The following is a 24,761-nucleotide window of genomic DNA, read 5'->3' on the forward strand; positions in this document are numbered from 1 at the left end:
AATGGATCGGAGTGTCACGTTCCGACACACAGGATTAGTGGATCGGAGTGTCACGTTCTGACACGTAGCATTAGGGGATCGGAATATCACGTTCCGACATGATAATAAATCTTGAATTAACTTAATATACTCGAACTCAAGGATCTAGTTCCCGAATGAGTATTGTGTGGAGGCTTGAGTCCTCATAGATGTGCTTGAGGTTGTTGTCAAAGGTTTTTGTACTTGTTGATTGTCACCTGTTGAGTATTGTGGCCGGTTTTGCATTATTATTCCATACATATATTGCTTTCTATTTTGAGTTGGCCGATGATACCTACTCAGTACTTGTACTGACCCTTACTTTTATGTTCTTCTTGTTGTTTTGTGGAGTGCAGCAAGTGCACCAGTGACTTCGTCTCGTCCGCAACTCTAGCCAGTCTTCAGCACGTCTGATTTCAGGGTGAGCTATTGTTCCTAGCTCGGACTGGATTCTCTTATTCACGTCTTGATGTCTTTGAAGTTCGGACATGGACCATCGTTTTACTTCTTTAGTTCTTAATTACTCTTAGACTTAGAAATTTGAGGATAGATGTTCTTGATGTGATGACTTCCAGATTTTGGGGATGATAAGTATTATATTTTAGAAGTTTATTTAATTGGTTATATTAATGAGTTTTGGTCTTCCGCATTATATTTTGTTATTCAAAATTTATATACTGGTAAACGTTGGGGTTAGATTTGTTGGTTCGCTCACATAGGAGGATAAGTGTGGGTGCCACTCGTGGCTCGTTTTGGGTCGTGACAAAATACTTCTTTGCAAACAAATTTGGAGAGATAAGTTCGATAAAAAGAATAAAAACCACAACTAACGTCATTTTCTCCTTAGGATTATATCCAATGGACCATGGAAAAACCCTACATTGGTTATCCTGTCCATGGAAAAATTCCTCTACAATGGAAACCGTCGAGTTTTTAGTATTCACCATCCACCTCTCTCGATACATAAAATCCAAACCCAAACATATCAACTTTTCTTCTCAAATCTAGCTTACGAGATTACATTAGATATGCAATTATTGTTGGATTAACTTCGCATATAAATGTGAGAAATCAAAGGAAAGGTATGGCAATTTCAACCAGTCATTATTTTATAATATTATAATCCTTGTGTTATTCTTCAAATGTGATGATATATAAGTAGTTTATCTAGTTGATTCACAAATCATAGGAGTCATAAATTGTTATTTTGAAATGGCACAAGTAATATTATTATATAATTATCTATTAAATATTTATGAAGAAGAAGATGATTCTACCATTTAAGGGTGTAATCTGGTGATCAATCAAATAAATTCTATCATAACGGTGTGATAAAATAAAATAAAAATATACTCCACCTCATCTAACTCTCTGCTCTTAACATATTTTTATTTTATTGTTATATTTTTCGAATTTTGTCTTAAATATGTAAATATATTTTTATAATTTTTTCCTACTTAAGTATAGATCATATAAAAGAGATAAAAATGTTATTTAAATGTTTTGCTTCAAGTAAAGTTAACTTTTCTAAAAACAAACAGCCTGTGTACATTATTTCGTATTTTTCAGCAAATAATCCGTCGTCGACTAAGTAACCTTTACTTGACCACTTTTTTTCTTTCTACTCTCTTCTAGGTCATTCATATAAAGTATTTTTTGTTTTCAACAAATCACATGTCCTCGACTAAATCACCTGTCGTTGACTCCTTTTTTTTTATTTCTACTTTTTTCTAGGTCTTTTCGTTTCTCCATTCTCATTCTTCCATGTCCCTATTATCTTCACTGTGTTGGAATTCTGACTCCCAAATTTGCCTAAAGAACATGTATATTCTAAATGTTCCTTTGCATATTAGAGCAGTTACGTTTTGTAAAGCAAATAAAATAATGACAGAATATATTATCGCGAAAAACCCCAACTCATAGAGGGTAAAAACCACGACCTACACCTTTATAGGGTTCAACTCCAATTCATAAACTTTGAGCCCCAACAAAAGATTACAAACCTATGTAACCTAAGGAATTATAAACTCTAATTCCTAGTTAAGACTCACCTAGGTAATACATAAAGACACCGCTCACACTACTTCTTCAATACCCACCTAAGTGATCTTTAAGACTACTAAATACAAGCATACTTCATTTCATTTAACAAGTCAACATCTATTACTAAAGGTACTAGAGAAAACATACATACATTCAAGAGGTTCACATGAAGACCATCCTCCAAGACAACCCCCAAGTTAAACTTTGTGCAATGTGAAAGTAGCTTCCCGTACTACTAATTCCACTTAATGCCCCTTCAGAATCACCTTAGAATAGACACATCACATTCATCATTTACATAACTTCATCAAACTTAGACATAATATCAATATGCTTCAATAACATTAGACATAAAGTCAACTTACTTCATTAACATCATGTAGTAACCCATCATACATTTTTATATAAGAACACACCAAGACTTCTTTCGAATGTCTACTTGTGCAATGGATAGATAGCGTCCCATTCATCTACCTACCGTAAGTAGTACACCCTTAAGAAGACTTAGTTCATTTACATTCATTTGTGGGGGATAGATTTAACCAACATAGACCATGAGAGCTAGGCATGGAATCTCGGTATTAACCCCTACCAATGAACGATTCCCATTTGCCTTAGGTAGGGTCATTATCTTAACCTTTACATGGATCTCCAATAGCTAAACCTATGTGGGTGCATAGTCAGGAAATAAGGAGATTGCTTATAAGTAATCCATCTCAACTCACGAAGAGTACTCTTTCAAAAGGTACATTAGATACAACATCTCTACTCACGAGGAGGATCCACCCCTTTCTTCAAATCCTCTCGGTGCTAAGCATAAGGCCCCACAGAGTTCTATACATTCATTACATTCATTAGCTATAGGTTAAGGAATTACAAAGTACTACATCGCAACTCACGAAATGTACTAATCTCTTGAGGTTACTTATACTACATCTCAAGTCATGAAGAGTATCCAACCGCCATCATTTTTTTGGAAAACTCTTAGGAGTAGGGAGGTTTCTACTGAACACTTCATCTCAACTCACAAAGAGTGTCAACCCCAAAATCCCCATTCTTCATTCAATAGAGTTCTTAGGAATAGTAGGGTTGGTGTTAGATACTTAATCTCTACTCTTGAATGATGTCTACCCTAGAATCCCCCATATTCATTAATTAACTTCATTCATTCATTCGAAGTTTGTGTGAGAGTATATGTGAGAACACACTTCACATAACAACCATTTCAGAACTTTGACTTCGACACATAATCATGCTACAATAATCATATTTCACACACTATCATGCTTCACATTCATATTATACCTCAGTTAGACAACGCATCATCAAGACACACATTGACAACTTCACAATACAACTTGTTGACAACCAATTTCGCACCTCCATAACATGAATTAATCATCGAGTTTCTTAATTCTAAACAATTTGAAATAATTAGATTTTATAAAGATTAAAATGTTTGTAAGTTATTTTAGATTAATCCCATCACTTTTATAATTTTAAGATAATATATTTGATTTACATAATTATATATATGATTAGTATATTTTTTGATTACTCGAAAATCATCTTGAAAGATTTTACTTTATTTAAATATTTTACTAGCTAGTTTAGTTATATAATATTTTTTGCTATTTTTAATTTATAATCAAGTCGATTATGTTATTTCGTTAAAATTTAGAAGCTTATTGATTAATTTATTTATAGCCAAATATCATAACAAAATCGATTTGGGCCTTTTCTTAATATTTAAAAACCCAACCCAATTTCCTTTACTTCCAGCACCCCAATCAAATATTCCCCCCATTCTTTTCCACAAAGACCTAGCCCAACCCCATTCTAGCAAACACAACACCAACTATGCGCACAACAATACCAAATGCGTAGAACCGACCTGACACCTGCACGTGTTTGTCCTCCAACGCAACAAACCCAAAAAATAGACCAAGACTACATAAAATCGAGAAGACCAGCAGTGACTCAACCCAATCGCGCGTCGTTTGCTCATAAAATCGGACGGATACCATTCTCATTCTGTTGAGAAAGGTACGAATTCTAGCTGTTAGCAATCTCATCTTTTAGAAGGGAATTGAAAAACTTTTGAATTTTGAAAATGGTCCAGATTTCCCTCCATTTCCCCAAAAAAAATCCTCTATTAAAGCCCTTGTCTGACTTTTTTTTTTGGGGAAAAAAGTTTTAGGGAAAAAGGGGCCAAAATATTTTTGGGAGAACAGAGAAAAAAGGTTGGAAGAAAATTTTTGAGAAGAGGCGATAAAAATCAATGATTAAGTTTTCTTTCAAATAATACTAAGGAAAAATCTTGAAAAATAGATAAAAGATATGCAAAAAGAATGATAACAGGGAATCAGTCCTAGTCTAGTTCGATTCCTCTGTTTTCATTCGGCATAAGCTCGCTTAGAGCTCTAGGTGGTTGCTCGGATCCGAGTCACGTGGTGGTAGAAGCTCAGTTCATCATTCTCCCGTTCGCTGCCCTAAGAAAGGTAAACGTCTCTTCTTAGCTTTGTTTTTTGTTGGATTCGTAGTTGTTCTATACTTTCCGTGTAGTTGTTCTTACTGATATTTTAGTTTTTCTATATTATGGTCGATTAAGTATCCACCTTGTCTTGCCTAAAATTATGTTACTGTCTCATGTTGTTAGTGATATTTTAGTTCTTGTTTAGTTTTGGTGCTAGCTTATTAGTTTTAGCTATGTTTATCACATTCTAGCGTGTCTTTCTCGACTTTGACTATTTGATTGTAACTTGTCTTTGGCCTTTTTGTTTTTGGGTAGAGACCGACTTTCCTTGACCTAGCAAATTTATTTATTAAAATTGATTTTCAATTAATAGCATAGCGTTTTATTCTTTTACGCTGGTTTTGAACTCTAATTTTTTGACTGTTAGTTGACATTAAGTTCTCTTGCTTACTTTGTTATTCAATTACTAGTCCGAAGATTTGTGTCTGTAAAGAAGTTTTTTTTTTTTGTGTTATTAATGTATCTAAAATATTTTCAAGATTAGTAAGACGTTTTCATCATTGTTTAAATTTGTACCTATGTCCTCTTCTTCTTCTTGCATTCAAGGGAGGTATTAATGTTATGGGATAGATTTTGACTAGTTTTATAGTTGGTGCAAGTCCTATGGGATGATTAAGCTTACTGATGTTTTATTCCAAAAAGCTCTAGAAATTATCTATGTTTATATGCTATTCCCGAGTTACAGTCTGGTAGGATTCTTGAGTATTGTATTTAAATACGAGAATTTGTAGTTGTTGTGATTTGAGTTCATATTAATGTCAGTCCAATATCTTTAATAGTCAATCCATTTCTATTTCAATTAGTTCTTTCCTTTACTTTATATGTGTGGAATATAAGGTCTAACTAATATATGGGAAGTCTCTTTATTTATTTTTTCACTTAGAGTTTTGAATTACTTTTTTTGCTTAGTAAGATCTCTAGTGTGTTAATCGATTGTCTCGTGTTTAAGTTAACTATCATCCTAGTGCTGTTGTTAATCTTTCTTTTTTTTATGTGCATGAGCGCTCTCTAGTCTCGAGCCTGTCTTAAATGTGCAGTTTTTTGTAGATTCTTTTTAAAAATCTAAGATCATTCATGTGTGCGCGTTAGCGACTTAAGTATGAGTTTATTGCTGAAAAATGGCCCTTTGTTCAAGTGCTCTCTGAGTGCTAAATTTGTTAGTGTTGAATTGTACTATTTTATTTTATTTTTTTTTTAAAAAAAGAGTAGTATGTGAGACTTGCCTATCATGTTTATTTTTAAAAAATCAGTAGTATCTGAGACTTGTCTATCATGTTTATTTGTTAGCTTGTTACATTTTCTCCCCAGCTTATGAATATGCTAGTAATGTCCGTAGGTTTCTTGGTTGCTCACCTTTTACTTAATTCTCATAAAAAATATTGTTCATTGTAATATTTTATGTAGTTAGTGAAGTTTGATTTTGATCACTTTAGTGCATATATCTAACAAACATGTTAATTAATGTAGTTGGAACGATCAGCATGTTCTTTAGTCATTTTTTTAGCTTTTTGTTTGGCCTTATATGTTTTCCTTTAATTGTGTTATAAGTATATATGTCTCATTTTTTTCCCTTTGCATAATTTAGTATGTTCTTTTTTACTGTCCGTTTTGGTTAGGTCATATAGTAATGTTCCTTTCCCTTTTTATGCACGTAAAAACCATCCGAGTTCGCCATGAACTCTTGCCTCCCCTCTTACATTTTGAGAGAGCCGTAAATTCTCAAATTCTCCATTGAATCTCCCAAACTTAAAATTGATGAACAGATCCCCCAAAATTATAGGGTATGAAGTCAATTGAAGTGTTGAAGTCATGTGGCCAAAAGCAAGTTTTTCTTTTGTTTAGTGTTGTATTTTGTAAAAATTGTGCCTAATCCCTTGTAATCTTTGTATTATTTTACTAGAACTCAGGACAGGTAAAAAATTTAAATGGGTCAAAAACCCAAAGCAAAATGGGTCCAAATACTGGTCCAGACGGACAGAAATAGGATTTTGACCCAACTCTCTCCCTCTCTCTATCTCTCTCTCTCCCTCTCACTCTCTTTACTTTATCTTTTACTTGCTGATTGATACGTGTTATTAGTTTTAAGATTTGAAAAATGAAAATCCCCCATAAGATGTCACTTTGTTTTAACGACTCCATTAAATCAAATAAGTAAATATGCTTAAAATATATTTTCAAAATTAAAATTAATTTTTTCAAAAAACTTCAAATAATTTTTATCTCAAAAATTAGATTAGAATATTTTTAGCCAAATAAGTTAGTTGTCGGATAATCACGATTTAGCAAATATTTTAGGTGTCGTAAAAACCTTCCTAAAATATAAATAACAATCTCCGAACCCACTTTTATGTTTTCAAAACGATTTTCTTTTTAAGACTTTAGAAAACAAAAGTTTTCATGATTTTCCTTTAAAAATTAAGTGGCGACTCTAAAAAAGTCGAAAATCTATAAAAAAAAAAATTACTTTCCGAAAATGAATTAAAACACAACTCATGCTTATACATCATAACTTCTCAATGTCTTCAATGACATAATTACAATACACACAAATAATATCAATTCAATAAGAACTAAGCAAGATAGATCAACTTATCATTCATGCTAGCCTTTGCCACCTTTTCTCAAATCGCCATGAAATCATCATAATAAAGCACAAAGGTAGTAGGTAATTCAGAATACGACATAAGAAACACTTCTCTAGCATTATCTAATCATATACATTAAACCCAATACATAAATTAAAAAATTGAGGATTTGCATATTCATGGGTTCATTGAGTTTTTGACCGTAAAATCATTAACTAACATTGAAAAATATCATATTTCATTCATTAAAACATTTTTATGCAAGAACCCATACTTAGAATTCAAAATATAAAAATTTAGGAATTTGATACCCTTTTTGAAAAGTCTTTGGATTGGCTCCTTGCATGGGAGAAGAGCGAAGGATGAACTACCATACCTTCTATGAAGAAACCCATGAGATTTGGTGAAGAAATCACCCATAAACTTCAATCCAATCTCTACCTTGAGTTCAAGCTTCAATGGGGTTTTGAGAAAGTTTTTCTTGGGTGGGAGGTTTTGATTTTGAAAATTGAAGACTAGCTTAGGTTCTAGGAGTATAAACTAACTTAAAATACCTAAAAACCCCTAACACAACTGTCAATACCTTTTAAAACACTTGGGATGAATTTACCAAAACACCCCAAGCATTGCGGAATTTAAGATAACTTTTGCAGCCTTCCAAACGACGGACCCATCTACTGGGTGTCGTTTGAACGAATATTGAAACAAATACAATAACAACCAACTAATACATATATTAGTTACTGATCAATTTACAACGATTAATATTACAGAGAGCTAAAGAACTGCAAGGAAATAAGAAGACACAAAGAAGAGAGGAGAAGATAATTACAGAAGAAAATAGAGACGAGAAATAGGGATACGATGCAACAACGATAGTCTAAACTAAATACGTCTAGAGATAATATATTTATAGCCGATACTTGCTATTCCACTTGCCGCATATTTAGCGCGCACTTTACCCCTATGTTCTGTTAGACAAAGTCAACAAATCTTTTAGATGGTATTTTCACATAATTACTCCTTCGAGGCTGAATAAAATTATCATCCGATTTAGCCTCGTTGTCCTTCGCATCATCACTCTGGTTTACCCCCATGTCATCACTCAGTTTCATAATAAGGACCCATCCTGCTGGGCGTCATTTGGTTCAGAGAGTCATTTCTTTGGGACTTAGCTCCCATAACTAAGTGTGGATCTATGCCCCCAAATGATGGGGCATCATTCAATCTTGCCCGTCGGCTAGGGTCTCCATTTGGGCAGTGCTTCACAGCTTTTTGCCAAGTCTAGGGTCCTACTCAAGGACCCTTATGGTGTCCTTTGGGGAGTAATACCCGGATGTCAAACCCCAAATATTCTCGTATAGGTCTTACGATCCTCTCCTATCAAATAGAACCCCAAAAAATACATAAAACGTGGAAAGACACACAAAAACACACACAAGCACATAGACGTCTAGTCTTTGAACATCTTGGTGGTCCCTTGATGTTTGACTTCCAAACATATCACACTGACCTCATTACCTCTAATTCTAAAAGTTATTATTTTAATACATTATTAACTCATGAATTACATGCGAAGCTCTAGTTTGACCTATTTCACTTTAAGGGTCATTACAAATTTACTATGCGATTTAATAATTTTTTATTTATTTGATAATATTGTATAAACATTTAGTCTATTTTAATAGTTTTAGAACTTATGAGATTTTCATTATTATAAGAAAAAATACCACACCAAAATTTCATATTGCATGTCCATACTGATGGTGTAATAAACCACAAATACAATAAATTACAGTTGAATTAAAATGAACAAAAATGTATAAACAAATCTTTAGGCTGAGGCACAAATATATCGCTCTCTTTAAGGATAATCAATCCCACTGCGGCATAATCTACAACGGTCCAGCAGTATAACTATTGATTTTCCCCCTCAAGGATACGTTAACCCAACAACAATGTAACTCAAACAACTCTAGATTAGTTGAAGCGTTCAATGTTCCACAAAAAACATCTTCCTTCAACATATAATACTCTCTTTTGTATAGTGAATATAGTTGAAGACTTGGAACACTTTCTATGTCTCAACTCTCTCTTTCACAACACAAACCTAAACATAATACTACTCATCTTTTTCACTCTATATTTTCTTGTACTTCTCTTGTTTCTTCTTGTATCCCAACACAAAGGAAGACTACACTATTTATAGGTGATGATTACTTCCTTGCAATGAATAGGAGATAGTGGATAGTCAATTTTTCAAATGAATGACTCAAATGTTACATAATTTACAACACATAAATATAGAATAATGGATGAAATGAAAAGTTGGTGGTTACATAAGTTACTAAAAACTAATGATCACTTTCTTCCACAATTGATGAGAGTAAGAGGCACAAATGTAATATATATCAATAGGCATAACATGATATATAATGTGACATATAACATATGTTTTTATTAATATTAAAATGTCACACCAACAATCCCGCACTCATTTTAATAGTAAGATAAGACAGTTTTTCATCAGTTAGTTGAAGGTATACAATTATGCATAATGAAGGTGTGCTCTGCTTTAAACCTTCACTTAGTAAAACAATAACCTTTACTCAAGAGTCAGTAAAGGTCTCATATTTGAACTATGACTGCTTAACGAAAATAAAAAAATACTTCTTACACACAATAATAAATGTGTTAACAAAAGTTTTAATAGACAAAACGTTACGAACTTGTGCTATCCCGGTTTCATGAGTGTTTCTAAGAATAAGCCCATTCTCATAGAGAGCGACCTACTTTCATATTCACATAGGTGAAATCAGTCAAGCGTGCTCCTATAATTTTACACCCCGCTCATACGAGATACAGAGTTTAAATTAACAGTAGTGCATCTAACAACAAGTAATCATATGATTTGTTCTTCGCATTGAACCTGGTTATTAGATCTCTAGTGCCCAAGTTGCGTTTCCTCATATATGACTCAGAATATATGATATTCAATTCTCATCCCCCTCCATGTGCTTCAGACTCCTTATCTTGCTAAGGCCTTGGTTCATTAATCTGCAATATTATCACAAGTTTTAACACAATAAACATTTATGGTATACCAACGATCAATATGATCTAACAATATTATGTTTTTCTCTTCATGAGTCTAAATTTACCGTTATAATAATAATTTTTTATTCAACCACTATATAGGTGCTTTCACATTAGATCAAAATTAGAAAAATTATTTTCTCAAAATAAAGTGTTTCAATTCACTTTTTCACTAGTTGAAGTTTAATTTATTTATTGTTTTTACTTCAACCTTCATAAAAGAGATAACAAAAAAGTTATTTGCTTTTCTCATCACACTAAATAACACCAAATTTTTTTATCATCTAGTTTGCTGCAAACAAAATATCAAGACAAGTTGTTAGTCACAACTCATATTTTTATTAGACTAGCAAACATGATTTGTTTTTATTTACCACAACTTTCTTACACAATTGAATCAAAAGGAGTTGCACGACTCACACAACCAACAAAATCTCATTTCGTAATTATTTCCATATTATGTTACTTGACAAGGAAAATTTCATCACATGTTTTATGTTTTTTTTTCATTTCAAGAATGAAATTTCTTTGAACATAACATTTCATGTTAACTGACTACTAAAAATAGTTTCATAATTTATTTAAAACTCCCATGTTAGATCTAAAAATCATCACATTATAGCCAAATAATAACATGTGACTTATTCCACAATTAATATATATGCACTTGTAACACTCTTTTAGAGTATTTTTTCAAACATGCAAAAATAACAATTTCACAATGAATTTTTTATTTCTTGAACCCCCACTATTTAAAGAATTCAAAAATCATTTTTTCATGAACTTAAAAGTAGATTCATTTTATTCCCTAAAAGACTAGGTAAATTTTTTTCTTTACCTTTTCTCCATTTTTGAGCAAGTAGAACAATACTTACCGTACACATCTTCTCTTGCATCTCTTGAAGAGAGTGACGATTGAGCGGAATGATGATGTAACGCCCCGTATCAAAAACAGACTAAAAACAAACTTTTCAAAAATATGTGCAGGTGCAACTAATGGTGGCCATCGACTGCCCGAAGCCTGACCCATGGTCCGTGCAGCACATCCGTCATTGGGGTCAGAAACCCCCAAATCTCATCCCAAGAAAAATTGGTTAGGTCCTGATCAATGGACGGACCTACTGTCCGTTTGTCAGACTACGGTCCGTAGTCTGTGACCGACGATTGACAACACATTCACCCACTCTCTGATATGAACCACGGTTGACCAGCATGGACTGTAATTCGATCTACGGTCCGTAGGTCTGAACGTTGATGGGAATTAGTAGAAATTTTAGGGGGGAATACAGTTGGGTAAACTTCAATCGATCATATCTGTTAGAAAAAAATTAATTAGGCGTCCCATGACATATCCACAGATAAATAATTGAATTATCTTCCCATATCCACCGACCTTGCTAAAATCAGACCTCCGAGTAAAAAGTTATGCCCGTTTTTACTAAAGGCCTGTCGAACAGACCCAAATGACGGACCGTCGATGGAATGACGGGGACTGTCTGTCCAGGTCGTTGTTTGGTCTGACAAAATTAACTCAGGGGTCTTTTGGTATTTTTCCAATTCGTTTAACAACCAAGATACGTCATTTTGACCATAAATCATCAAATTTTAGTCAGTTTAAGCATAGAAACACAATTAAAACTTACCTACGTCAAATCATGGATCAAAAGCTTAGAAAATTAGAAGCAAGAAAGGAGAAAAAGGTCAAGAACCCTTGTCAAGAACTCAACAAGGTTCCAACAGTTCTATCCCCGATATCAAAATATTTCTTAGTGAATTTTATGACCAGGTATGTGGGATTTCACCAGTGGGTTCCTTTCACCCATTAGGTCCCTAGTTTTCATTCAGTTATTGATTCTCTTATCATGATTAAACCTAGGGTTTCTAGAACTTCGATAGAACTTCATGTAGATGTGTTCACTAATCATAAGAGCTTTCAGTATGTGTTAAACCCAGAAAGAGTTGAATCTTCGCCAGAGGAGATGGCTTGAGTTCCTTAAGTATTATGATGTGAGTGTGCATTATCATCCTTGTAAGGCAAATGCAGTAGCAGATGCTCTTAGAAGATTATCTATGGGTAGTGTAGCCCATGTTGAGGAAGAAATGAAGGAGCTAGTGAATTATGTTCATAGGCTTGCTCGCTTAGGAGTTCACTTTAGGAGCATATCAGACAATCGTGTAATAGTTCAGAATGAGGCAGAATCTTCTTTGGTAGTGGAGGTTAAGGAAAAGTAAGACAGTGAACCAACCTTTGGTTGAACTTAAGGGTGCATTCCACATGATGAAAGTGAAGGTTTTCTCCCAACAGAAAGATGGTGTACTTATCTACTAGTGTAGATTGTGTGTTCCTTATGTGGGCGAGTTGAGACAACACATTCCTGCAGAAGCCCATAACTGCAGGTATTCTATTCATCCAGGTGCCACTAAGATGTATCACGATCTGCGGGAAGTCTATTGGTGGAATGTCATCAATTGCCAACAAGTCAAGGTGGCATCTAAGTTAGAGTTTCCAGCATCATTAGCAGCAGTGCATCCGGTCCTCCACATTTCACTCTTGAAGAAATGTGTGGGTGATTCAGCCTTTGTAGTGCCATTAGAGAGTGTGGTGGTGAAATGTGGTCTTTCTTATGAGAATGTACCAGTAGAGATTCTTGACCGTAAGGTTAGAAGGTTGAGAAATAAAGAAGTTTTTTCAGTCAAGGTTTTGTGGAGGAGTCAGTCCGTAGAGGGAGCTATTTGGGAAGTAGAAGCAGCCATGAAAGCCAAGTATCCTTACCTTTTTCCTTCAGATTCCACTTCATCTTGAGGTAATAGTTCCTCTTCAATTTTCCTTTCATTCATGCGTGAATATATTCTTAGAATCAAGTTCCCTCAATTATACTTGCATTTTCAGCGTATTTGCATGTTCTCAAAACTCAATTCAGTAAGAAACTTAATTCTCATTGTTTAGTAGTAGGGATTGCAGCTCACTTCCTCTATTGTAGCTAGTTAAATCTTCATTCGAGGACAAATGGTCCCAAGGGGGAGAAAATGTAACACCCCGCATCCAAAACAGACTAAAAAGCAGATTTCAGAAAAATCTGTAAGTGCAACCAACGGTGGACATCAACGTACCATAGCCTGAACCACGGTCCATCCGGCACATCCATCAATGGGGTCAGAAACCCCCAAAATCTCAGGCCAGTAAAATTAGGTTAAGTCTTGATCGTCGGACAGACCTATGGTCCATATGTCAGACTATGGTTCATAGTCTGTGACCGACGATCGACAACACATTCACCCACTCTCTGATACAAACCACGGTTGACTAGCAGGAACCGTCATTCTATGTACGGTCCGTAGGTCTAACCGTAAATGGAAATTAGTAGACAATTTAGGGGGAAATGCAGTTGGGTCAACTTTAATCGATCATAACTCTTAGCATAAAATTAATTAGGTGTCTCATGACATTCCCACAGATAGATAATTTAATATCTTTCCATAGCCACCGACCATGCTAAAATTAGACCTCCACGTAAAAACTTATGCCCATTTCACTATAGGCCTGTCGATAAGACCCAAACGATGGACCGTCGATGGAATGACGGACCGTCTGTTTATGTCATTGTTTGGTGCGACAACAATTAACTTAGGGGTCTTTTGCTTTTCTCCCACTTCTATTAAACCCCAAGATATGTCGTATTGACCCTAAATCATCAGATTTTAGTCAATTTAAGCCTAGAAATATAACTAAAACTTACCTAAGTCTAATCATTAATAAAAAACATAGAAAATTAGAAGCAAGAAAGGAGAAAAAGGTCAAGAATCCTAGCCATGAACTCAGCTAGGTTCTAACAGTTGCCGCCCCCAAAATCTGAATATTTCTCTGTGAATTTCATCACCAGGTTTGTGGTATTTCACTAGTAGGTTCCTTTCACCAATTGGTCCCTAGTTTTAACCAGTTCTTGATATTCTCTTATCATGATTAAACCTAGGGTTTCTAGAACTTCGATAGAACTTGATGAGTTTATTAAATATATATTCCGAATCAGATTGTAAAGTTATTGTTCCATTTATCGCATGAATTTCAGTACCCTAGCTATGTATTTCTTCAGTTCTTGAATTACGCATGATAGGACAGATATTTCAATCATTCAGTTATACATGCCTCAGTTATTAATGTTGAATTATCAAATTACACGTTGCATTATCAATTTGCATATTCAGTTTTGAGCTATCCAATATTTACAGAAACTCAGTCATAATTAGTTAAACATAATTCATTAGGAGTAGCAAAATACCGAGTTGGACGAGGGTTCAGCGTACCGAATTAGTTCCAAAACTACTAGACAAGTAGGTTGTAAGTCCCCTCTGTAGGCAATCAGTTTAGTGATCACGCCAGCATGTCTTTATATCTCTGGCAGGGTATATGGGATCCTCTCGATGGGGCGTATACATCGGACTCCACATTTAACTCATGAGATTTTACTATGGGTTATTAGTAGCTCCAACAGTTTAGTCAGACTCTTTTGTATTGACCATTTATCAGTATATTTAGTATTCAGTTTCAGCATGTTATAAATTGGTCATTGCATTCAGTTAGTATATCATATTTAGATTATTATGTTTGCTTTTGTACTTGTTCAGTTATGTTATACTTTAGCTTTATTCTATCCAAAATGCTCAGTACCTTCCATGTACTGACGCATACGTCTCAACATCCAGATCACACATAGATCGTGTTTCGATTTCGATTTTAGCAGATTGAGTGGTGAGTCCTCATTCGCCGAGGACAGTAGTCATGAGTTACATTAAATATTTAGTCCTTTAGTTTCAATTTTTGCTAGACTTAGCTGGGGCTTGTCCAAGTATTTGTAGTCATTTAGAGGCTTATTTAAGACATAGATAGTTTCAGCTTAGTGTAGAGTTAATAACTTCATTGTATTAAACTCATCAGTATTTCATTTATCTTAGTTATAGTATATGGGTATTCCCCATCTTTTCAGTTTAAATTATGATTTAGCTTTCGCATTAAGTTTATTATCTTTAGTATGCTCATGATCATGTCAGAAGGGTTAGATGGGATCACTTGTGGTCCTAGGTTCCGTGTCCACGTCTCGGGTATAGCTCAGGGCGTGACTGATGTTGTGATCCCTATCTTTATATCCACATTTTTTTAATCTGTAAGAAAACATGAATCTCCTTAAAATTGTTGGTGTAATATACCAAAAATACATAAATTACAGTTTAAATAAAATTAACAAAAATGTATAAACAAATCTTTACGCTGAGACACGAATATCAAGCTCTCTTTAAGGAGATTCAAGCCCACTACTGCATAATCTACACCGGTTCAGCAATATATCTCTTGACTTTTTCCCTCCAGGAGACAACAGCCCAACAATAGTGTATAACTCAAACAACTCTAGATTAGTTGAAGAGTCTAAACATCCACAATAGAAAACCTTCCTTCAACATATAATACTCTTTTTTGTATAGTGAATATAGTTGAAGACTTAGAACATTTTCTGTGTCTCAACTCTCTCTTTCACTACACAAACCTTAATATTATACTATTAATCTTTTTCACTCTATATCTTTTTTGTACTTCTCTTGTTTCTCCTTGTATCTCAACAAAAATGAAGACTACAAAATTAATAGGTGATGAATTCTTACTTTCAATAAATAGGAGATAGTGGATACTAAATTTGCATAATGAATGGCTCAAATGTTACATAAGTTACAAGACATAAATATAGAATAATGGATGAAATGCATAGTTGGTGGTTACATAAGTTACTAAAAATTAATGATCACTTTCTTCCACAATTGATGAGAGTAAAGAGGCACAAATGTAATGTTCATCAACAGAAATAACATGATATATAATGTGAAATATAATATATATTTTTATTAATATTAAAATGTCACACCAACGCAAACAAAACTTCAATTTCATCTCATGATACCATTTCATAATTCCATATCATGATACCATATTGCATAGCCAAACGGGAAGTATGTTCTGATGTATAATTAGAGCATTCTTATATTTTCTACTTATGTCGCTTCAATAAGTAATATGAGTGTGAATAGTTTTTCTTGTCAATTTCTCCTTTTGTCATTGTTTTCTCTTATTTGTAACACGTCATGCCAAACAAATATATGCAATGTAATTTTTCGGCAGAGGGGTGTAGCTTGACACCCATGCCCCTGGGGTAGCTTCAACCATGGAGGTCCACTTTAATTGAATCATATCTTCAGGAGGTCTCAAAAATTATCCCCAAATTTAGTAAAGAGTATAAAAAATATATATATACTCATTAACATTAAGAATATAATATGTCACATGATCCCTCAACTAAGATTTTTTCCTCAGGAAGTCACTCAACTCTTTTTCATAACCTCAAAGTCACCAAATTATAAATATTTTACCTACACAGTTGCCAAACCTATTTCATTGATTTTTCATTTAAATTTTCTGGCATGAAGTTTTTTTAAAATTGAAATTGTATGAAATTAAAAGGATATCCGTTTAAATTATTTAATAATATTACCTACAAAAAGTATAATATAGACCATTTTATTTTTACTCATTTCTCTCCTAAAAGTATACTTCCACGGCCAACTTTTAATTGTCATGTTATATTTATCAAAAGTCAATTTTACTAATTTTTAAAGTTAAATTAGAGTATATTAATTTGTTATTTCAAATAAAAAATATCAAAGCTATACGGAAATACTATATATTCTAATTTCTTACATAATATGATGAAAAAATACATCATAAAATCTTAGTCAAAGTTATTACTCCCTCCATCTATTTTTATTTGTAATGTTGTGCTTCTCGAAAGTCAATTCGACTAATTTCAAAGTTAAATTAGATTAAATTAATTTGATATTTAAATATTAAAAAACTATAAGAAAAGTAATATAAATTGCAGTTCTTTTGCGTACCAATATGATGATAAAATACACTTAAAATATAGTCAAAATTTCTATAGCTTGACTCTAAAAAATAAATCATGACAATTAAAAATGAAAGGGTGTAGTAAAAGAAAACTATGACAATTAAAAGATGAATGAAAATAGTAATATAAAAAGAACAATGACTAGTCTCTTAATGACCCTCCACTAAATGGCAACTTAAGTGGAGGGACAACTCCATATGGCTAGCCACGTCATGAAAAGTTCTAGGTGTTAACTCTAGAGAGGTATTTGTGATCTCTTATAATAATGATGAGTATTTATAATCCTAAAATATAACGGAAGACAGAAATAATCTATTTCGCATAGTTCATAAATATTTTTGACCCTTTTCCAATTTTCTGGGAAAAATTAGTTTATTTTTAGCGGTGACTATCCTATATCTACACATGGCCTCGGTGTATGCAAATATTACATTGCTGCATAAGTTATGCATCATGCATGTCCGTAACGATAAATATTATTCCTTCTATCTCAATTTTAATCGTCATTTTCTAATTTTGAATGTGAATTCACACTTTAGATTTTGAAACAAAATTATGAATATGTAAGTTCCGAAAAGTTATTATAGCCACAACATTTCAAAATTTTTAAACTACATAAAAGAATCATGGTGAGTAAGAATTTATTTAACCCAAAAAAATATTTTATATTGGTTATATTAGGTTGCTCACTCTCTTTAAGAGAGTGCACATTCTCTTTAAGAGAGTTCACACTCTCTTTATGTCAAATGGATAAAAGATGATGTTATAATATCAGTTCAAGATTGTAGTTTTGCAGGGTAGTAGAACCTAAGGCAGAGCTAAAAAATTTGTCAAGGGTGTTAAACATTGGAAGAGTAAATTTTTTTAGCTACTTGGTGTGAAATATATTTTATACCAGTAAGTGGGTTTGAAAAAAAATTACATATTCATTCCCCTTTTTTTTCTTTAAACTTAAAAATGGTTGTTATACCATTTCCTCAGCAAGAATCAAACCGCAGAAATTTGGCACTGAACAGAACACACTTACCAGTAGACTATCAACCTCCACGGATATTTAGTGTGTGCATTTATTTATATAACGAAATAACACAGAGTATATTGCCAAATAGGAAACTTCGTATCAAGAAAAGAGCATATGAAAGCTTATATGATTCCACCAAAAAAATATCAGAAAGATAAAATTGTTCAACATTGTTAGGATTGAAGGGAAACCTTGTTGGTGCTTCAAATTTTTCTTCAAAGTTTAAGAAGAATATGAAGCACAACCAAAGCATCCCTTCAATCCTGATAATATCAAATGATTTTACCTACCTAACATTTTGGTAGTGAAATCAGATGAGCTTTCGTGTGTTCTTTCCTTGATAAGATGCTTTCAAAAATTGAAATATTTTGATATGAATGTTTTTATTGCTTTACCTCTCTCTTTTTTTTTTTTTCTTATAGGGGCTATTTTTCATACTTTTTTGGTTTGTCAATGATCTGAGAGTTGACTTTGTGTTATATTTTGTTAGGTTTTCGATGAAAATGGTATATAGTGATACTAAAAATCACTTGAACTCGAAAGTTTATAGGGCATGACATTTGATCACCTCGAGTAAGTTAAGCAAGAAAATTTTATATTGAACTCTCGGCTAACGCAATGATTGGATCAGAAGAACTCTTTTCAACCGCCCGAAGAATGTCTGAGGTGGAGTATATCTTTGATAGACAACTCCTCGGTGTTGGAGAGAATGCTAATAGATCGACTGTTTCTTGATCAAGAACTTCTTGACACAAGATTACAATTTTTCATTCAGATATCAATTTTTTTGTGTGTGCATCACCTAAAGCAAAAATTTTCTCTATAGATTTAAGTTGATCTCAATCTTTTGCTTAGAAGTTTAAACTCAAAAGGAAGAAAGAGATGTTGAATTAGTATTATTTATATATGTAATGACCCGGACCTAGAAGGTCAGTTTTGGAAACTTTTAGAAACTTATTGTTTTATACATCTAGGTAGTTTCCCAGAGTCACTTTTGATCAATTTGTGAAGTTGGATTTGAAAATTTTGAGCTATTTGTTAATTATGATTTTTTAGTTAACGGTGTTTTAAAATAATTAATTTTTGTTATTAGCTAACAGATAAGTGCATACTTTATTTAAAATCCAATACTATTTGGCACAAATATATTAAAATAAATAAATAAGGTTAAACAATTATATACAAAATTAATTAAGAAGCGAGAGGAGTATAGTGAAAAAAATATTTGTGCGACACCGACAAGAGGAAAACGACCTCCCGGTAAGCAAATCATCACGATTTAGAATCTTCCACATAACTTTCCTTGTCACCCAAAAAAAAACTCGATCTTTAGAAAAGTCGATAAATATCTAGTAAGTTTGTACTGAACTAGTTCACATATATCTAAACTCATAGACAAAAAATCAAAAAATCCTTCAACTATAAACCAAGGGATGATACGAGAGGTTTTATTCCTTCAACTTTTTAAAATTCTTTTCATAATACAATTTCAAATACCGTGAACCCTTCAATATACTAAACTCTTGTTTCTTTCATTGACTCACTAACCAATCTTATAATTTGATGGACAAAGCGGAGAGAACCGGAGAAACAACAAGTTTTATGAGTTACCCTGTGAAGGCCGGTACAACTTATTATAAAAAAGGCACCAATCTTAACAAAGAGTCCATCAAGTGCGACTTAACCACTGGGCCTTTAAAGTCGTCGCTTGGGGCCTCATATTTTTTGGGCCCCTCAATTTTAATAAAATAACTTACACATATTACTTAAAATTATATGTATATTTTTTGAAAAAAAAAACATGTAAGGAGTATAACAAAAAAATAAAAATAGTTGTTAGTTTTCCCACTTTTCTAAGGAAATGAAATACGTTAGAAAATAATTTTCTCAAGTGGAATTATGTTTTCTTATTCATCTCCGAAAAATTTGACCTTACATTATTATTTACCTTATACTCATCTTTTTTTATCCTCTATTATATTATTTTTATTTTCAATGTTGAACTCTCTCCTTAAAAATTGATTTAATGTTGCTTACAAGTCAAAAAAGAACAAAATGTGCTTTTGAGTGTCTTCTTCAAAATCTTAAGAAGTGCAACAAGCAATCATTATATTGAAGGAACGCAAGACTATTTCAATATTATTATATCAACTTATCATATTCGTGAGTCAGTTTATTATTCTAAGTTAATGTTATAATTTTGGGAAAATGCATAAGTACCCCCTCAACCTATACCCAAAATCCCAGAGACACACTTATACTATACTAAGGTCCTATTACCCCCTTGAACTTATTTTACAAGTAATTTTCTACCCCATTTCGATCTACGTGGCACTAGCTTGAAAAAAAAGTCAACCAGCGTTGGGCCCACAAGATAGTGCCACATAGGACAAAAAGGGATAGAAAATTATTAGTAAAATAAGTTCAGGGGGGTAATAGGACCTTAGTATAGTATAAGTGTGTCTCTGAAATTTCTGACATAGGTTGAGGGGGTACTTGTGCATTATCCCTATAATTTTTCTTGAACTTTTGTTATTATTGATATTCTTAATTAGTGAGTATTTATATATATATTCTCCTATTAGTTATTGCCAAGAGAAATAATACAAGTAAAACATAATAATTTAATGAAAATTCTCAATCAAATGAAAATACTTGATTTTTTACTAATGCTTATATTGCTTATAGAATAATATTAACAATTCCGGTAACTATTGCCTCGACTGAAAGAAGTTTTTTGAAACTAAAATTGATAAAATCTTATCTAAGATCAACAATGTGAGATTGAATGTATTAGATACATCATCAATTTAAAATGAATTACTAAAACAATTATTAGAAAACAGTAATAATTCACTTCACATCAGAAAAGACAAGAAAAATAGATTTTAATAAAGGCCGAACTCATAAACAAATCCCTAAACTTGTTGCATTCTTCCTTCAAGAACCTCAACTACGCCATTTTCCTTTTGAATCATTAAACCACCCATAATTTCTTCATTTTAGACTCTATTGGCTGATTTTGATCGGCTTCTGTTAATTGTAAATGTCTTAAATTAAGTTCGTATTATAATGATTTTGATTGAAGGAATGAAGTGTAACTTTGTGTTAGTCTCATTTGTTTTATAATGTGCTCAAATAACTTGAAGTAAAACAAAATTATTGTCGAACAGTTTCACAATCAGTTGAACTCATGATTTCAGGAACAACATGTGTATCTCCTACCAATACCCCTCACAAAATTTGATTCCACTATCATCCAACAGTGTTTAAAATTATTGTCGAACAGTTTCACAATCAGTTGAACTCATGAGTTCAGGAACAACATGTGTATCTCCTACCAATACCCCTCACAAAATTTGATTCAACTATCATCCAACAGTGTTTAAAAGGAACAAATTATGGATGATTCAATGATTCAATAGGGAAATAGCATATATTAGGTACTTGAGGGTGGAAATCAAACAAGTTTAGGGATTTGTTTATGTGTTTGACCTTAAATATATATATGGTAAATCATTATTATTTTCTTGAAAATAAAATAAAAGAATAATAGGTCCCCTATTTAAGGTTTGACTTTTAGGTCCCCAATTTTTTTGAGTCGGACCTGAGTCCATCTACTACACCAACAATAGTCATATGTACGTCTAGGATGTGATAACACATAACATCATGTTATCTTCTTATAATTATTTTTTCTGTTCTTATGAATCTTCATAATTAATTAATTTGTATTTTTACTCCTCTCATAGTCGAAAAAACATTTTACTCTTCTCATTGTCAACTTTCCAAAGTGGTTAAAGGCTTAATTCAATTGAATAAATGGCAATTTCCGTCCATAAATTGCCATTTATATTAGTTACTAATAAATATAATTTTTAAAAAAAATTAAGTATCACATTTTGCATACAATATCCCGTTATTCATCAATTGGACTATTATTGACTTTATGCTTACTTTTTTTTAATTACTATGATCCTTTTTCATTTTTTTTTTGAAATCTTTTATTTGAGTTGAAGATTTAATAGAAACAATCTCTCTAGCTGATAAGATAGGAGTAAATTTAACTATACATGATTCTTTTCAAATCTAGCTTATGAGATTATATTAGATATGCAATTATTGTTGAGTCATCTTCACATATAAATGTGAGAAATCAAAGGAAAGTTATGGTAATTTCGACATGTCACTATTTTATAATATTATAATCTTTGCATAATTCTTCAAATGTAATGATATATTAGTAGTTTATATAGTTGATATAAGATTAAATACTTGGATACATAATATAAGGATCTTTAACACGATAATCTTGCATAGAGATGGTTAGGAGTACATACGTGATGAGGAAGACATCATCACACAGAAAAGCGGAAGCGTTAGTCGTAATTGGTGTCTACCTCCTTGCCCTAACTTTATTTTATCACAACCGTCAATGATTGAAATATTGTATAAAATATGTGATAACCCTAATTGTTGCATGGAGGGAGGACTAATTTATAGAGGTTATAACTTAATTTGCGGATGACATCCTTATTAGATACTATTTGTGATATTACTTGGGTTGAAAGTTAATTTGGGCTATACGTAAGAAATAATTAAATAATAATTCTTACAGTTGATTCATAAATCACACGAGTCATAAGTTTTTTTTGTGAAATGGATCAAGTAATAACATTATATAATTATCCGTTCAATGTAGATAAAGAAGAAGAGTTTCCTAGCATTTAAGGGTGTAATCTAGTAATCAATCAAATGAATTAAATCATGAAGGTTTAATAAAATAAAATGAAAATTTACTCCACCTCATCTAACTCTCTGCTCATAATTTATTTTTATTATATTTTTATATTTTTCTTATTTTGTTTAAAATATTTAAATAAATATTATTAGAATTTTTATACTTGCGTCTAGATTATATAAAATAAATAAAAATGTTATTTAAAAAAGTTTTGCTGCAAGTAAATTTTTTTTCCCTAAAAACGCACAACATGTGTACACTATTTCTTGTTTTTTTAGCAAATAACATGTCCTGGACTAAATCACATGTCCTCGACTACTTGTTTTCTTTCTAGTTTCTTCTAGGTCTTTCATGTGTACACTGTTTCTTGTTTTCGACAAATCACATGTCCTCGACTAAATTACGTATCCTTGACTACTTTTATTTCTTTCTACTCTCCTGTAGGTCTTTCAATTTCTACATTCTCATTCTTCCATGTCCCAGTAATCTTTACTCTATTGGAATTCTGACACCAAGTTTTCTTAAAGAACAAGTATATTGTATATGTTCCTTTATAGATTACATCAGTGACGTTTTGTAAAGAAGATAAAATAATGACATAATGTTTTATCGCAGAAAACCACAACTCATAATGGGTAAAAACCACGACCTACACCTCTATAGGATTTAACTTCACTTCATTAAACTATGATTGTCAACAAAAGAACACAAACCTATGTAATCTAAGGAGTTACAAACTGTATTTCTTAGCTACCCAAGACAAAAACCCTCAGGTTTAAGTCTTCTACCGTCCGTCAAGTTTCTCAAACTTGTTAGACGAATCCTACACACACACTTCATTGTAATCAAATCTCTTAATTACAATCTTACAACTTTTTCCTCACAAACTCGCAACACTCCCTGATTAATCTCAAACTCTTGATCTTGTTTTGATCTTTTCTCTATGTAAGTAGCAAAATTCTTCCATGAACTATTGCAGTATTTATAGACATTAAAACTCTCCTAAGTATTGTTCTACACAACTTAGTCTCCGCAACTTTAAAAAAACTTCTTTAAACCGAAATTGACTCGAACTCCTTCTCACGTTAGGACTCCTCCTTGCATTCTGCTTTGAAAGGAAAACTTCGACGCAGTTTACCTTAACTGAATAAGAAAATTTTATTAATCACTAACTCCTTCTTTTACTTGGTTTCCACTTCCTTTTCTACTTTGAATGTTTAAGTTCAAGTCACAAGTTTGTGCTTTTTTACTTCTTTCAGGCTTTGTTTCCTTCTTTACTTCAGCTTCCTAGTTTCTCTTTGTTTTCCTATTTTATTAAGAAAACTATCTTGCCTGCGTACTCCTTTATAAAAAGAAATTTTCTGTTCGAGTTTCTTGTCAAAAAAACAATACTTCCACAACTTTATAATTTCTAATTCGGTGGTTGATATTCTCCTTATCCCACTCGATTCGGTCTGAAAAGTACATGTTGGCGCAACTGGTTCCTTTCATCTATTCCTCTATTGTCAATTATCAAAATCTTTCTCGTTCAAAGACATTCAAAATCAGAAGGGGTGAGGAAGTATTCGTAAAGGAGCAATACTTTAGACGAGGTGTGTAAGTTAAATTATCACTATAACTTTCGGAGCTTTTTCTCCAATTGTTGCTGCAATTTTCAGGCATATATATATTTGTTAATTGTTTTGATTTGCATTCAAAATTTTCTTTTACCCTTTTCGGTATTTAAAACTTTTGATTAAGAGTTATATGTATTGATGTGGATGATCTTTAAAGT

At 32.5% G+C, this 24,761-nt stretch overlaps 1 long non-coding RNA gene across 1 annotated transcript; it reads left to right on the top strand.

Moving 5' to 3' along the window:
- The first annotated feature begins 3,875 nt into the window (after window positions 1-3,875).
- On the top strand, window positions 3,876-19,306 carry LOC114074373. Its single transcript, XR_003574743.1, has 2 exons — window positions 3,876-4,562; window positions 18,737-19,306. It is a non-coding gene; the product is annotated as an uncharacterized LOC114074373 (long non-coding RNA).
- The last annotated feature ends 5,455 nt before the right edge of the window (window positions 19,307-24,761 follow it).

The sequence above is a fragment of the Solanum pennellii genome, chromosome 10 (genome assembly GCF_001406875.1).
Source record: "Solanum pennellii chromosome 10, SPENNV200".
Classification (NCBI taxonomy): Eukaryota; Viridiplantae; Streptophyta; class Magnoliopsida; order Solanales; family Solanaceae; genus Solanum; species Solanum pennellii.